The sequence below is a fragment of the Magnolia sinica genome, chromosome 9 (genome assembly GCF_029962835.1).
Source record: "Magnolia sinica isolate HGM2019 chromosome 9, MsV1, whole genome shotgun sequence".
NCBI lineage: Eukaryota > Viridiplantae > Streptophyta > Magnoliopsida > Magnoliales > Magnoliaceae > Magnolia > Magnolia sinica.
Genome location: NC_080581.1, coordinates 77,490,780 through 77,507,780, shown reverse-complemented (window position 1 = coordinate 77,507,780; position 17,001 = coordinate 77,490,780). Strand labels below are relative to the sequence as shown.

At 37.6% G+C, this 17,001-nt stretch overlaps 1 long non-coding RNA gene across 3 annotated transcripts; it reads left to right on the top strand.

Annotated features, from left to right (window-relative positions):
• The first annotated feature begins 7,557 nt into the window (after window positions 1-7,557).
• LOC131255757 (uncharacterized) lies at window positions 7,558-16,722 on the top strand. 3 transcript variants are annotated; one of them, XR_009176375.1, is made up of 5 exons: window positions 7,558-7,670; window positions 8,791-8,909; window positions 14,376-14,821; window positions 16,280-16,428; window positions 16,579-16,722. It is a non-coding gene; the product is annotated as an uncharacterized LOC131255757 (long non-coding RNA). The 3 variants fall into 3 exon arrangements; XR_009176374.1 differs by lacking the exon at window positions 8,791-8,909; XR_009176373.1 differs by lacking the exon at window positions 8,791-8,909 and having other exon boundaries at window positions 7,558-7,708.
• Window positions 16,723-17,001: the final 279 nt, after the last annotated feature.

Sequence of the window (17,001 nt, the reverse complement as noted above, 5' to 3'; positions counted from 1 at the left end):
TCAATTAGATCTTGCCCTGATAACACCAGAACCGCCAAAGCCATCTGATAATGCTACTGAAGCTGAATATAATAGATGGGTTGCATGGTTTAGATCAAACGATACATGCCTGAAAGTCATTAAATATTCAATTTCTGAATCGATGAAGGGTGCCATGCCTGAAACAGATAAGGCTAAAGTTTTCCTAACTGAAATGGGAAAACGATTCAAGAAATCTGATAAATCTGAAGTAGGCATTCTTCTGAATAAATTGACTCGCTCGTCTTACGATGGAAAAGGCAACATCCGTGAATACATTGTAGAGCAGATCGAAGTTGTTTCTAAGATCCGTGCTCTAGGACTTGTACTCACTGATGATCAACTGGTTCATTTGATCATGAACAACCTACCTCCCCAATTCGGCACATTCCTGGTAAACTATAACACTCTGAAGGACATGTGGACATTGGATGAACTCATCACTCAGTGCGTCCAAGAAGAAGATATAGGTTCTAAATGTTAATATGGTGACTTCAGGACAAGGGCATGGACAGGGGAATAAAGGTAAAAGAAAGAGGAAACAAGGATCTAATAATGGATTCTCTGGTCCTCCATCTGGAAACCATGAGAATCAATCTGGAAATGGATCTAAACGCAAACGGGTTAAAGGCAAACCGTGCTTCTTTTGTAAAAAGACGGGTCATCTAAAGAAAGACTGCGAAGGTTTTAAGGATTGGCTCATAAAGAAAGGTAATCATTCTGTTCTTGTCTGTTTTGAATCTAATCTAACCGATGTGTCAGTGGATTCATGGTGGATAGATTCAGGAACTACTATTTACATATGCACTTCTATGCAGAAATTACTACAGGCCAGGCCACCAACTGATACAGAGTGCTCAGTATACGTAGGCAATGGTGTCAAAGTTGACGTGGAGGCAATAGGAGTTTATAGGCTTAAGTTGAAGTCTGGTCATTTTTTGAATTTAGTTAATACATTCTGTGTGCCGTCTATAAGGCGCAATTTAGTTTCAATTTCCTGTTTGGATAAGTTAGGATATTCGTTCCACTTTGGAAATAAAAGTTTTAGTATTTACTTCAATTCAATTAAAGTTGGAACAGGCTCTTTAGTAAACAACTTATACCAGTTAGACTTGATTGCCTCTCACGTCTATAATATTAATACCTTGCATGGAAATGTAGTGGGATCTAAGCGAAGACTAGACTATGAGAATTCCTCCATGTTGTGGCACAGGCGGCTATGCCATATATCTCGTGAGAGATTAGACAGGCTTGTGCGAGAAGGAATTTTGCATTCTCTAGACTTTTCTGATTATAAAGTATGCATTGATTGCATAAAAGGCAAACAGACTAGAACAAGAAAGAAAGGTGCAACCAGGAGTGTAGATCTATTAGAGGTTATACATACAGATATCTGTGGACCATTCCCTACAGCCTCATGGAGTGGCCACAAATATTTCATTACCTTTATAGATGACTACTCTCGCTTTGGGTACCTATACCTTATCAGTGAGAAATCAGATGCCCTGGATGCTTTTAAAATCTATAAAGCCGAGGTTGAAAATCAACTCGATAAGAGAATTAAAGTTGTCGGTTGATAGTGGTGGTGAATACTATGGCAGATATGAGAATCAGGTCGCAATCCAGGGCCATTCGCTAAATACCTACGAGGATTGTGGCATTGTTGCTCGGTACACTATGCCCGGTACTCCAGAGCAAGGAGAATGGCCGAGAGGCGTAATCGCACCCTTATGGATATGGTGCGAAGTATGGTCGGTAATTCAACATTGCGAGAATCTCTGTGGGGTGATGCGATCAAAAACGCAGTTCATATATTAAACAGGGTTCCCAACAAAGCAATAAGCAAAACTCCTTTTGAGTTGTGGAATGGGAGAAAACCAAGTCTCCGATATCTACATGTTTGGGGTTGTTCTCCTGAGGCCAAAATTTATAACCCGCAAGAAAAGAAGCTTGATCCTAGAACCATAAGTTGTTTCTTCATTGAACCCATAAAGATCAAAAGGCTATCGATTCTCCTGTCCTTCCCACTCCATCAGGATTGTTGAGACGGAATGCCGATTCATCGAGGACACTCAATACTGGGAGCACGAACATAAGAAATTTTGTATTTGAGAACAAAGGACTCTGTGACTCTTATCATAGTCAATCCAGGATCACGTGGACATTAATGATGCAATCGATTCTGCAGTTACTGCACAGCACCACGTAGAACCTCATATACAAACCACTGGTGAGGAAAATCAAGATCGGACCCAACAAGTGAACCATTAAGAAGATCCGAAGAGAGAGAGGTTGTGAATCGAGACGATTACATCGTATACTTACAGGAACACGACTTTGACATAGGGGTGGAAAAGGATCCTGAATCCTTTACACAAGTCAAACAAAGTGTTGATCCTTCTCGTTGGTTTAATGCCATGAAAGATGAGTTGAAATCCATGCAGGACAATAAAGTATGGGATCTTGTAGAGTTACCCACTGGAATAAGGACGATTGGTTGTAAATGGATATTTAAAACCAAACGGGACTCCAAAGGTAATGTCGAATGATATAAAGCCAGACTTGTTGCCAAGGGTTTTAACCAACGTGAGGGCATCGACTTTAAGGAGACTTTCTCACCAGTATCCAAAAAAGACTCATTCAGGATCATAATGGCTCTTGTAGCTCATATGGATTTAGAGTTACATCAGATGGATGTAAAGACTGCATTTCTCAATGGAGATCTAAATGAGAATGTGTACATGTTGCAGCCCGAAGGTTTTGTAGCTACTGACGCAGAACATTTGGTTTGCAAACTTAAGAAGTCCATCTATGGGTTGAAACAGGCATCGCGGCAGTGGTACCTTAAGTTTCATGAAGTAATTTCTTCATATGGCTTTGTAGAAAACACTGCAGATGAATGCATCTACATTAAAACCAGTGGGAGTAAGTTCGTTATGATGATTTTGTATGTTGATGACATTCTGTTAGCTAGCAGTGATACTAGGATGTTGAGCGGCACCAAGAAATTTTTATCTCAAAAGTTTGAAATGAAAGACCTTGGTGAAGCTTCTTACGTCATCGGCATTAGAACACTTGGACTGCTCAGCTTGTCACAGAGGACCTATATTGCTAGGGTACTCGAAAGGTATGACATGCAAAATTGTGCTTCAGGAAAGTCGCCCATTGTGAATGGCAACAAATTTGGTTTATTTCAGTGTCCAAAGAATGATTTAGAAAAGAATCGAATGAAAGAATTTCCGTACGCATCAGTAGTAGGGAGTATCATGTATGCTCAAGTTTATATGCGACCGGACATTGTATTTATCACTGGAATGTTGGGAAGATACTTATCTAATTCAAGAATGCAACATTGGATAGCTGCAAAGAATGTATTACGGTATCTTCAGAGAATGAAAGACTTCAGATTCACATACAAAAGGTCTGATCAATTGGAGTTGATCGGATATTCAGATGCAGACTTCGTAGGCTGCGTTGATATTAAGAAGTCTACTTCAAGATACATCTTCATGATGGTGGGAGGAGCTGTGTCATGGAAAAGCGTGAAACAATCTACCATAGCCTTATCCACTATGAAAGCTGAATTTATTGCCTGCCATGAGGCATCTAATCAGGCACTATGGTTAAAGAGTTTCTTCTCACATGTACTGAAGCATATCCCGAAACCGTTGAGAATATTTTGCGATAATTCGGCTGCTATTTCCTTCTCTAGTAACAACAAGCATTCGTCAAGGTCAAGGCATATCGACATTAAGTATCTTGTTGTAAAGGAAAGGGTTCAAAATCATCAAGTGTCCGTAGAATTCATCGGCACTAAGCAGATGATTGCAGATCCGCTCACTAAAAGGCTCCCTATTACGCCATTTCAGGAGCATGTAACATCCATGGGAGTCATTGATCCCACAGATGTTTTCAGTTAGTGGGAGTTGAGCGTACATTTTCACAGACACTTAGAGATCTCGTTTTATACAGTTTGTTTGGATGATTTTGATATAAAGATTTATTTCTGCTTATTTATATATATGCGCAAATTTTGAATAAGTGGAACTACAGTTGTGTTTCGTTGGAGACATGAAAAAGCTTCAGGACCTCTTAAGGATAGGCACATATTATCACACTAAAGTGTGTAATCCTTATACCACATTTCCTAGTTCGTGATCTATGTCGTTAAGATTGAAAGTATTTGTGATCGCGCTTAGACTCACTTCGCCTAAATTAAATGTTGTGATGTCTACCTCGTTTCGATACTAACAGTCTTAATGGACCAGATTGAATAGCATTACTCATATTGTCCAACTGTTTTCATTGGTTAACCATTTGGATATTTTCTTAAAATATCAAAACTTGTTTTTCAAAATAATTCTATATGACTATCATTAACGTTGCTCAATGAGGCCCAAGTGGGAGAATGTAAGAACTCTATTTAGTGGGCCTCACTGATCAACGGTCTGGATTGTCATACAGTTGGACTAGGGCTGGACTGCTATAGCTGTCTTACGCAGACAGCAGTTTGAGTTGAACTAGGATGCTACAACGTGGAGCATGAGAGAGAGAGTTGTGATGGGTTTCAAACTCCCTCTCCACGAACTCTATAAAAGAGAGCTGGGTCCCCAATCCTACACCAAGAGCAGAAATTCGAGTCCCATCTACTGATTTGCAGAAAGGGTGTGAAGGAGAGGAAGATCCTAAGCTCTAAAGGAATTCTGGTATTCTGGTGTTCTTATCCGGCTTCCATGGCGGCATCTCAGCTAGGTAAGCTATCTGAACCCCTGATCGCCATGTCCCATGCACAGATAGATCCGTGGGCCTATTCCGCATATACATTAAGTCCCACAGTATCTTGATCCAAGTGAGTCCCATCTGATGAATAGATTTGATGCAAGATACATCTCAGGCTGACCACACAAATAGTAACTTATTGTTGGGTCCCATTTCCATTATTCCCGTGGTGTGGACCACCCGAGTTGTGGGCCTAAATAATTTTTAGCCGCAGGTCATAGAAAAGAGGTATACAACTGGTGGACAGACTTGATCTTACATATATAACATGGTGGGCCCACTAGATGATTTATAACATAATAATAAGTTGGATGGGTAAGATATCTCCATCCTTGGAAAAGCCGTTAGTTGCATAACAGGAAAAAGTGGGTAAGGAAATGCTTCTCAAGCCCTGGCCCGGAACAGTTCAAAATCTGGGCAAACGTAGGCGTGGCCCGTTGATAGCCGCCCACTATGATGTTTATATGTCATTGCCCACTATAATGTTTGTTTGTCATTTATACTTTTCATAAGGTCATTCCTATTAGGATGAATTGTAACCACAAAAAAATATTAGCTAGATCTTATTCCACTCAATTCAAGAAACTATACTACTTATGCCATCGACCGTTTAGATTCTACGCACATGAATGTGAGTATGATGGAAGGCGTTTTTTGGATTGACCTAATAATTGGATCTACTTATTTTTTGAATAATGCCCTAAAACGATCTGACAAAATGGATGGCTGGTGTGGATACATGATACATATAGCACACCCTTTTGGGTGAGGCCCCGGTCTCACCTAATCCGCTATACGGTGGAAGATAGGAGATAGAGGAGAGGAACATGGAAAAGGTGGAGCCACTTCTCCATGGTACACTTGACAGGGTAATCAGGAGATCGGGACCATTCATTCAACTCCTCTGAAAGTAAGATCAAATGGTTAAAAAGGATTTAAGGATTTTATCAATCATATCGGGGCCTCAAAGAATCTACAAGAAATGAAAGTAATTAACGGTCAAATATTCAATAGAGGTAATCGAAGGAAAATGATAAATAGATATAGATGGTATGTTGTCAGGCTGTACCGATCATCTTGTTGCCCTTTGTCCAGATTTATGATAACGACCCAATCACCCAAGAAGGATTGCGTGGTGTGCTATACGCGGCTGAGATAACTGGTATGTTAACTAGACCTAGTTCTGTAGGCCTCACCATGATGTATGTGTCATATCCAGACCGTCCATCCATTTTATGAGACAATTTTAGGGCATAATCCCAAAAATAAGGCAGATCAAATGCTCAAGTAAACCACAATACAGAAAGCAGTGTTGGTTGAATGTCTGCCATTAAAAACTTCTTTGGGAACATGGAATTTTAAATCAATCGGATATTAGTGTTTTGGGGACATGGAATTTTGAAACAATCGGGTATTTGAGTTTTTCCTTCCTCTAGGTCTGTGTGGCCTTATGAACACGTCGGATAGCAAATAAATGTGATTGTGGGCCCAATAAAGTTTCAATGGTGGGCATCATTATCCCAACTCTTTTTATGATGTGGTCCACTTGATCACGGATCTGCCTTATTTTTGAACCCATCCCATAAAATGCTATCATAAAATGAGCGGACAGCATAGATATATAACACATACATCATGGGGCCTACAGAAATTAATGACGTCAACATGACATAAAAGATAATACTTGGATATTAAAAATATATATATATATACAACAAAAAAGAAAAAAAGAAAGGAAAAAAAGAAGACAAAAACCCCGTCCCTCCTGCATTGACGGTTGCATTTAATCATGAATGTCGATGTGCCACATAACTTCCAACCAATAAGATTCAATCCTATTCTACTCTTAAGTCTCTAACCAATAGAAAATCATCTTAATATCAACATATATTGAGAAATAAGGTACCAAACTATCAACCAATAGGAAATAACATATAAAACAACAACCAACATAATTTAATCTAACACCCAAGCAAAGAAGAAATCCCAATAGGACTGCTGAAATCATGTCATTGTTGTATGTTGTCCACAAAATTAGCGGTAACTCAAACAATATCAAAATTATGTGATCTTGGAATCATGGGAGAGCTCTCTAATTCAAGAAGCTTTCAAACAAGGCCAATTTCATGTTATTCCAACATTGCTTGATACCTCCAAAGTGGGACACAACATAAGTGACGGAAAAAGTAAGTGAGACCATAAAATTAGTATGATAAGTAAAAACTAGGAGAAAATCTAATGACAATCTTGAGCTAGGAGACTCAGTTAGAGGAATCTTCATGAGGGACCCACGATGGTGGCCCACTCTCCAGGGGATCATGATCAGTCTTCTAGGGTAAAAAATGTTGACCCTTGTGTTATGTGCAAAAAAGTCTAGGCCTTTGGATGGTTTGATCATGGGACATAGGAAAATCCACAATGGAGATTTGTTTGGCCCAGATGCAGTCTTCATCAACAAGTAACATGTGATTGTTTGGCGGTCTTTTTTCAGCTATTAATAATATCATGTTACCATGTTGAATGATGTGTCTGCATGTTGAGTTTGCCTAGGCTGCCATGTCATTTCTTACAGCTCCTCGCATGTCTAAGTCAATTAGATTAATTTGCTAGAAATTGTAGTTCATTATCTTTGGGATTACTTTTGTCTGCTTTTCCTAGTGAAAATCTAGGAGTGACTTCCTATATCAATCTTTCAGCTCAATTGTGTTGGTATCTAGGGCTTCTGGTAAGTATATATTTGCTAATAGATTAAAACTTAACTGCAGGTTTGGTGGTGTCTGTTGTGGATCCATAACCTGGAGAGACCATTGTCGACTGTTGTGCTGCGCCTGGAGGAAAGACTCTATTCATGGCATCACGTTTGAGAGGCCAAGGTGATCTTCAATAAAATCCGATCCTCCGTATTGGATGGGTGAGGAATTATTGAATCTTGAAATTCTCGATGCATTAAGATGTGTATCACGTCCAAACTCCTGATGTGCCATGTCATATAAGAGGTCCCATGAAATTGTCAAGGACTGTGGATGTAAAGGAAGGGCCCTGCCATGGATGGGCATTCCCCAAAAATCCCAAATTCAAATATTCTAATTAAAAAATAAATTAATTAAATTTCAAATGGTTGTTGACGGTAGAAAGAAGATGGTGCCCCATTAGTCAAGAAAAAAGGTGACAGATTGGACATCTAGACTCATCAAGTCTGAATGATTTTTGGATTCACCATCCACAATGAGGTACATTCATGCTTTAAATTTTTATTCCTTGTTCCATGTTGAAATGGAGTCTTCTTGCTTTTGGTCTGTCTAAGATGAGTGAAGGCCCAAAACCTACTAAAACTACCTAAAATAGTTGCTTGTTCCAAACTAAAATCACATCAACTTGGTCATGACTGAAACTGAGTCGATTTGTTTTTTCCCATAATATTTGATTTCATAGGCCTATCTGGTCAGCAATCTAGATCTGGGGACTGTGGGCTTCACCTGTATGGATTGCCCGCATCAGGTCACTAATCCTGTCCTGATGCACAGGATCCTGTAATTCTTATCTATATTTGAATATAGCATTTGAACATTTCATTCATAGCTTTATGATCCATACTTGTGTACAAGGCATACCATTTACACACCATCATACATTCTACGATGGCAGAAAGGGACAATATCCAAGCCCTTCATTAAGCGGGTGCGACGGGATTGTTGTTCTTACCCAAAAATAAATCTGGTCCAGGTGGACCACTATATTAGAAACAGGTGATGGGTTAGAAAACTTCAGCCTAGTTTTTATCAGCCATAAATTTGTACCGTGAACTATTGCTCGCTTGACTAGTGGACTGACCTAATGCTTGGCCCAAGGCATCTATGTAGAGGTAGCCCTCTGATGAGTAGATTGTATCTCATTCCTGTTTGCATGCTGGTACACCTGGCGTGTACATGGGCTACCTTTAACATGTGTGTGGCCTTAGCAAAGCTCTTTCACTAATGCCTTGTCATGATGTAGGTATGGTGTATGCAATTGACATAAACAAAGGCCGCCTAAGAATTCTTGAAGAGACAGCCAAGTCACACAATGTCAATGATGTCATCACTGTTGTGCATGCTTACCTTTGTATTTTTTCTGTAAGTTATTTACCAACAGAAAATTAATGAATAAAATAAAGGAAATTTTGAGTTCATCGGGATAATCCACATTTTTAATTTTCTCCTAACTACGCTTGCAATGTTCTAAATCATCTATTACATATTAAGATGGGTATATTGTTTGTATTCTAAACTTATATGTGTTATCCTTGGGGAATGTACCATTGAGATGCATCTATTTTTTGCTTTCTGCCTTTTTATTGATTGGTATTTGTTGTTGCAGATATGTACATAAGGGGCCATGCCATCAACAGAAGATCATTCACTTTCATGCTAATTCTTAGTTAATTATGTCACTGAAATGCTTCATTTTCTTTAAATAGCCATGTTGGAAACACATCTGTAACATATTAGGAAAGCATGTTGAATGCACATTGCAATGGCTATCTGGAAAAACCACAATTTTACTTCTCTTCTTTTTAGGCTTATACATTATACGCAATTTACACCCACTGTGATTGTTTAATTCACGTATCCTTTTTGGCTTTTGGATCCAAATTCTCACTACCGTACAATAAGGCCTCTAATAATGAATATTCATGGTGGAAAGAGTAATTGTGACTAGAAAGCTAAACATAGAAGTACCTTGTAGCTTACGCTACACTGCACTATTAACGCTACCGCTATTTAAAACGCTGTTAGAACATCCTTGCAAACCTTTCTGGATTCTTATGCATTCACTCTCTTTGCGTGGTATGTTATAATAAATGTCTCTTAGAACATCCTTGCAAACATTTCTAGATTTTTGTGCATTCACTTTATCTGTGTTTTATGCATTAGTAAGGCATAAAATGCTCTTTCAACTCATACAGCCAATAGATATATCAACATCTCTTGAACTCACAATAGATTCTCTTGTGTGAGGAAGGGCATTACCGTTCACTTGCCAACACAGTGGGCTATTCATCTGGTGGTGCCCACCATGAACATGCATTGGTTGAAAATTCAGGCTGGTCCACCTACTAGTTAATTTATACATGCATGTTGTGTATGGGTGTTCGGTAATTTTCTTTTGACTACCCATTTTATCATATATGCATGACCAGTGTTTTAAGCAATAGTTAGTGTGTAGCCTAGTATTCACCCCTCTGAAACATGAGGCTTAAGCTATATAGCATGTAGCATAAGCTACAAGCTGCTTCTAAAATTTTAATTAGGTTTGTGCTTGGTTGTGCCAAATATACCAAATTAGCTTGATTAATAATGAAATTTAATGACATTTTGTGCAACCAAAGAAAACCTAAAATAATAGGAAAATAAATAAAGATTAAGTTTAAAGGTAAAGAAAGAGCAACCTAATTGATTTAGTATGGTTACTAATATTATTTTAGTATAATCATTGAAAGAATTGACTACTTTTTTATTGCAAAAAAAAATAAAATAATAAATCATTGAAAACATCAATTGATTTTAATGTTTTAGTGAAAAATAACTTGTAATGTAAGCTATGTAGCATATACCATAGGCTATGTAGTGTGTAGCGTATGAAAAATTAGTATTTTCCATGGGCTACACTACTCAAGCTATTTTCATGAGCTATACGAAATTAAGGCTAAGCTATGCTACATAGTGTATGCCACATGCTATATAGCGAAGCTATTTAAAACAATGCATCTACCTTCTTGACGAGTGGACTAGATTGATTTTGTGTTAGAGTGTGTTCATGTGGGTCCATTGGAGTAATGGGCCCCACCAAGGGTTGGCAATAGGTCGAGTAGGGGTCATCTCGAGCTTGACCTTTGCTAAATGGGCCCAACATCTAGGCCTGACCCCGACCCATGACCAGAAGTGAGATGACTAGGCTTGCTTGTGAGTAGATTCTTATGTGCAAGCATGGCTTGGTCCAACACATTTATAAAATGATATGAGTTAGGGATGCTTGAACTTGTGACCTTTTATTTCTATTTAAACTATGTTGAGAAGAAAAAGGAAAAGTAGAAGAAAAGGGAAGGAAAAGTAGAAGAAAAGGGAAGGAAAAGAGAGCTTCTACCATCAGGGAGTTATGGGATACTTTGAAAGAGTAGGGTGCTAGATACATAGGCGCTCAAGTTAGACACATGGCATACATCAACGTAAATTAAACCTGCCATGCTGTGGAATTAATTGTCGCCTAGTCACAGTCCCAAAATCAGGTTGATTGAGTAATCTTAGCCTTTGATTAGTGGGCACGTGGCTGTTGAAATAGGACCCTTTTATATTTTTCATTTTAAACTGTCCAATAAATGTCCACCAATCCAATAGTTAGATAATCAAATAAGTGTAATTGTTGGTTCATGATATAACTAAACTGGAACCCATGATTTCAACAATTTTAATTTCAATTACTTTGGACCACACATGCAATTTCTAAGTACTTGCATATCATCCATCAAATTCAGCGAGGATGTCAAAGTTTTCTCTTTAACCTCTTTCTCTCTCTTAACATCTTTTTACAACACAACCCTAAACAAAACTTAATAAAAAGATATTGCTCACCGTAGGAGTACTGAAGTCGATGTAACATTTTAAGCACTCCCCTCAAGCCATAGGATAGATATCACACAAACCTAGCTTGCTTCAGATATCTTTAATTCAGTAATTCCATGTCAATTGGAAGCCTTCACAAAGATGCCGGCCAATTGCTTGTTTGAACGAATGAATGGAGTAATTCGGACAAAGTGACATTCCACCTTTTTTTATATTGTAATTTCTTTAATTTTTACAAAAAGGTAGGAGCACACCACCTATTATTGTGTTAAATCACAAAAATAGCTTTATAAATTTTGGGTGGGTGCCACAAAAAAGAAACGGGCCTCACCTATCATATAAAACTGCCTTATTAGACCTATACAACTAGGGGTGTCAATGGGCCGGGCTCGGGCCTTTCAAAATAAGAATTGTGAATAGGCCTGGCCGGACAGCCTGGCCCGAAATAGTTCAAAATCTAGGCCGAAACCAACCCAAACCTGGCCCGTTGACAACCCTATATCCAACAACAGGCCCAACCTCACCTAAACAAAAATAAAAAGGAGCCGAGAGAATCCAAGCTACTTGCAACAAAAGGGCCCAGAGACCAACTAGCAGAGGGAAAGATGTTCGAGGAGGACACGAGTCATGCCACCATAGCTTGCTCAACGCCTAAATCTGAATACTAAAATCATGCACAAAACAGGGCCACTCCAAAGCAATCCACCTCCCTGCTGTAACCTTGACAACCTTCAGCTGGTAACACGCAGAACATAAACCAAACTCAATAGTATACTAGCCAAAACACAAATAACCACACCACTGCCCCAAACCACGTCAGACAGATGGGTACCTTCGCCTCAAACCTGTGTTAACCAGATCAGACGCAAGCACAACCAAGAGGGCCGAAGCCTGGCATGGATTAGACCCCCACATCAACAAACCTTGCCCTTCGGGTAATCATTGAAAAAAAAACCCGTAGGAATGTTGAGAAACAATGCACGCTTTAGACCCCCATAACTACCCCACATGCCCTTGATATAACAAATGCAAATTGCTAGAAGGTTGGGCCACTCAAAGGTTACGAGCAATAAGACCAATGTCGTCTTAACCAGAGCAATAGATAATGTGGCTGACACCCCCATTCTCAGCCAGGCAACCTCGGAATCGAACCAAATTCCCTCAACGTTAATATTATTGAAGGCCCTAATACCATTAGACTAAAAAGCTAATGAACAACAACTACTGTAACAGAGCTGGGGCACCTGCACAAAAATGGAAGGAGATTTCCACCTATGAACATGATCAACACCCATTCAGCCCACGCAACAACTGGGAGATAACACAACCCATCCACCAAATCCCTAGCATAGGAATCTCATTAATTATTGATTAACCAGGACATGTAGGAGATAAAAACCTCATCCTAACATAGGGTTAAATTTGAATTCAATTGAAATCATTTGTCTTGTGCGAGTTTTAACATATTAGGGCGGTTTAAAGGCTAGGGAATGGGGAAATGGGTTTGGGGTTAGAACATTAAGGTTGAAGTTTTGGTTGGGATTTTGGGTTAAGGGTTTTAGGACTTGCGGCTTTGGGATTTTGAAAATTTTGGGTTTTTTTTTTTTTAAATACAAAATTAGGGGATTTTGGTGGAAATTAGAACTAGGGTTTTCGAGATTTAGGGTTAGGGCTTTTAAGGATTTAAGGTTTTGAGAACTAGGGTTTGGAAAACTAGGATTTTGAGAACTAGGTTTGGATGGATTAGGGTTTGTGGAAAGAAGAAGAATGAATGTTTTAAAGAAGAAGAAAGAAGAAAAAGAAAGAAGGGTGGGTTGTAGAGATGGAGAAGAAGAAATACCTTGAAGAGAAGGAAAAAAAAAAGATGATATTGTTGAGAAGAGAGAAGTGAAAAAAATAACTAGGGAATCACTCCCTATGGTTTTGCATGACCAATCCAATAATAGGATGATTTTAGTTTATTTTTTATTTTTATTTTTTTGCTCAATTTCAAAGTAAAAGGAGAGAAATCTCTTTCATTCATAACATGCATATTGACTAGGGTGGGGACGTCCAACCCTTTATAGTCTTAGAAAAGAAATATTGTTCATGCATATATAAAGTTTTCTTTTTTTACTTTAGCTTCTTTTTTCGCTGTTTTTTTTAAAGTCTAAACCGTATTAAACCTGAACTTTCATTCTCTAAAATTTTGGTGTGTCCGATTTCTTGACCGAATTTTTTACTGTATTTTTAACAATCAAGACCGGATTAAACATGAACATTTCTCATATCTGTTTTTTTTTTTTTTTTTTTTTCTATGCCATTTTGCTAAAATATGGCTGATCCAAATCGTTGCCACCCCTAGCTCCCACTAACCTTGATACAAAATTACAGATTGATTTCTATTATGAGGGATTGAGAGAACAATTGCTGCCCCAATAACTGCTTCAATGTCTTTTTAATAGATATAACAAAGATAGAGCAAATGTCTAATTTTGGTTGGCAAGAATCAAATAAATTAGAAAATGTTGTGAGATTTATATTGAACACATTCAGTAGCCATGAACCCCACACCAAATTGTTGTGGCACAATTGGCACATCTTTGGATTTTGCATGTCCTAATATCATGTCGATTCTGACATTTAATATGTTCAGAGTTACAGATATCGCAATTCCTATTGATTCCTTGTAGCCTTAATTGCAAACTAATATATTGATTTTTAGGCAAAATTTTTGCTGTTGGCGGTGGTGCCCTTATCCAGGAAGCATAGGATTCTTTTTTTTCTTTTTTTCTTTTTTGTTTTTGTTTTTGTTTTTGTTTTTTCTTTTAAGTTTATACAGATTTCTGAGGGAACTTTCTTCATTATTTTTATAAAATACTATCCGGATGATTCAATCTTTTATTGAGGCATGTTATTTATGCAGTGCTTTGGATCTTTTTGCCATCATTTCCTGTTACAATTTTTGTTTGTAATTCACAAAGCTGTTGATTTTTGTAGGAAAAGATATCCAAGAAGTTTGATAAAGTTTTGTTGGATGCTCCTTGTTCTGGATTGGGTGTCCTCTCCAAGGAATTCCTTAAACAAGTTCATATTTCTCGAAAGATAATTAAATTGGGATTATTTTGGAATTTGGAAAAAAATTAAAATAGCCAATATTGGTTTGAATCATCAAACAGCTGCAATCATTGATAGTATTGACATATAATATTATTTCTTTTTGGGTCAGTTATTGTTCATGTGCTTGCTTCTAAGATGCTTTGATTGGTAATGGTAAGTGTTTTACGAACATGATTATTTTCTGCCTTTCCTAAGTCTTAATGACTAAATCTTCCTTTCCTATTCAATTTGTTGTTTAAGAGAGCGGACTTACATTGGAACAGGAGATTAGAGGATTTGGAACAGTTGACAAATTTACAAGATGAGCTCCTTGATGCAGCTTCATTGTAAGAGTTCAAACCCTTTCTTCTCCTTAGTTTTCTCTTAGAGGCCTTGCGCTATGTAACATGTTTGGTTCTTTTTGATAATAAAAATAAAAATTGTGATGCTAGGCAAATGTTCTTTATGCTCTTGTTTTTGTTTTTATTTTACATGGCCGTTTAGTTTTAATGCATTTCTATGTATCTGGATTACAAAAGGAAATACATTATGGTTTTCTCTAAAATGCTATGTTTACACAATAGCTGTTTTTGTTTTTTCGATGAACCACAAAGTACAATATTAGATCGCCAAAGATATTGTAACAAGCTAATGTATATCCCCATAATACTGCAGTGGTTTTAAGATTTCTGCAAAAGAATGGTGCCTTCTAGATTTTTACCTTGACGTTATTGCATTTATAGATTAGTGAAGCCTGGAGGGACACTAGTGTACAGTACTTGTTCTATTGAACCCAAGAGTGGACTCTTTTCTTTTTTGCATGGCTCACTGTTTTCCTCTTTTAAGAATTTGATGGTCGATATCTTGATAGTTCATAATACGTAACATTTTAGTAATGGTTTTCTTGGATTGGTTGGCTTGTCTTCTCCTTCTTGGGTTCTAGCCTCTTTTTTGGAATCATCATTATTCAAAGTCAGCAACTTTTCTTTTATTAAGAGTATTCACTCATCTACACATGCCAACCTTGCTTGTGTGAGTACATCTGAGACATGCACAAGCAGGTCCTTGCCATTGGGATGGTGAGGTTTGTCCATTAATCAAGACAGCTGTAACATATGTTGAATATTGGCTGCTTGAAATTTCTTCATTTCCTGAGCCACTCAATTATTATTATTTTTTAATTACATATGTGGTGACTTGATTGCTTGAGTGGTGTGGTTTTGAGGCCAGGTTATGTAAACCATGGAGCCAACCTTATGCACGAATCAGATCTCCTTTCAAGTGCCCATTTGGCATGTGAGTTTCCAAGTAGAGGTGCTTGTTGGGTTAGAGAAGCTCCTGCTGTAATATAGCTATTCTGCGTATATTCCCCAACTTGTCCAAATTTCTATTCTCTCAAATTTTGAGATAGAGAAAGTTAAGTATGTGTTACTTGGGGCCTTTTTTTTTCTTTTTTCTTTTTTGTTTTCTGTTTTTGCTGTTACTTCTCCATGAATTTTTTTTTAAAAAAATGAAAAAAAAGGGAAAAACTTGACATATTGGTATGTTGCAGTTATGTGCTTCTGTTATGATTGGGGTGGGTGCTTTCTACCCAAATCTAATCAGCTTCATTTCATGCCTACCTGGAAGGAAATGGATGGTGATTTGGGGATCCAAAAAAAATACCCTCCACATATATGCAATTCCAGTTAGGGCACACTTCAGTTAGCTTCTACCTAATGGGGCTTTTGACCAAGCACACTTCTAGCTTTTATAGCTCTTCATACTTTCACACCTTAACGTTTTTACTATGAAATTGATTGCAGGAGTTCACTATAGATCTTGCTGATAGGTACGTCCCACCTGATCTTGTTACGGACAAAGGGTTCTTCTTCTCCAGCCCAGTCAAACATCATCTTGATGGATCATTTGCGGCCCGCCTGGTCCAATCTGTAGACCACAAGATGAACCCTAGGTAAGCAAACCAAGAATAGTGTAATTTCTATTTTCTTGAAAATTGCTTCAATTCTTAATGAGGATAAATTTTTTTAGAGCAATTAAAAATCAAAGCATGTTGAGCCACCACTCTAATCATATTTATGGAAATCACTTTTTTGGAGTGCAGATAGCAAGCAAAACGTGAACCTCTCCTCTTTAATCAAGACAAGGTAGGGCCATGATGGGATACAATTATCCAACAAGAAACTTATCTCTTGTAACTAATGTTGTCAAAATCGTTATCATATTGCAAATCGTAATTGGGGTTGAATCGTATCGGGTCACAAATCGTAAATCGTAAGTTTTTTAAAAAATAAATTTTAAAAAATATATAAATAAATCAGAAAAAAAATTAAAGACTTAAACACCGTCATGACATGGTATTACTTAAAAAAGTTAGATGATTCTTATCTCTTTTTTTTTTTTCTTTTTTTTTTTTTTAAATAATAATGGTCTTTCAAGAAGTTATCCTCGTAAAAATAAAAAAAATAAAAAAATACAAGGATCTGTAATAATTTATGTTCTTATTACCTTTCTTGAATGTAGAATT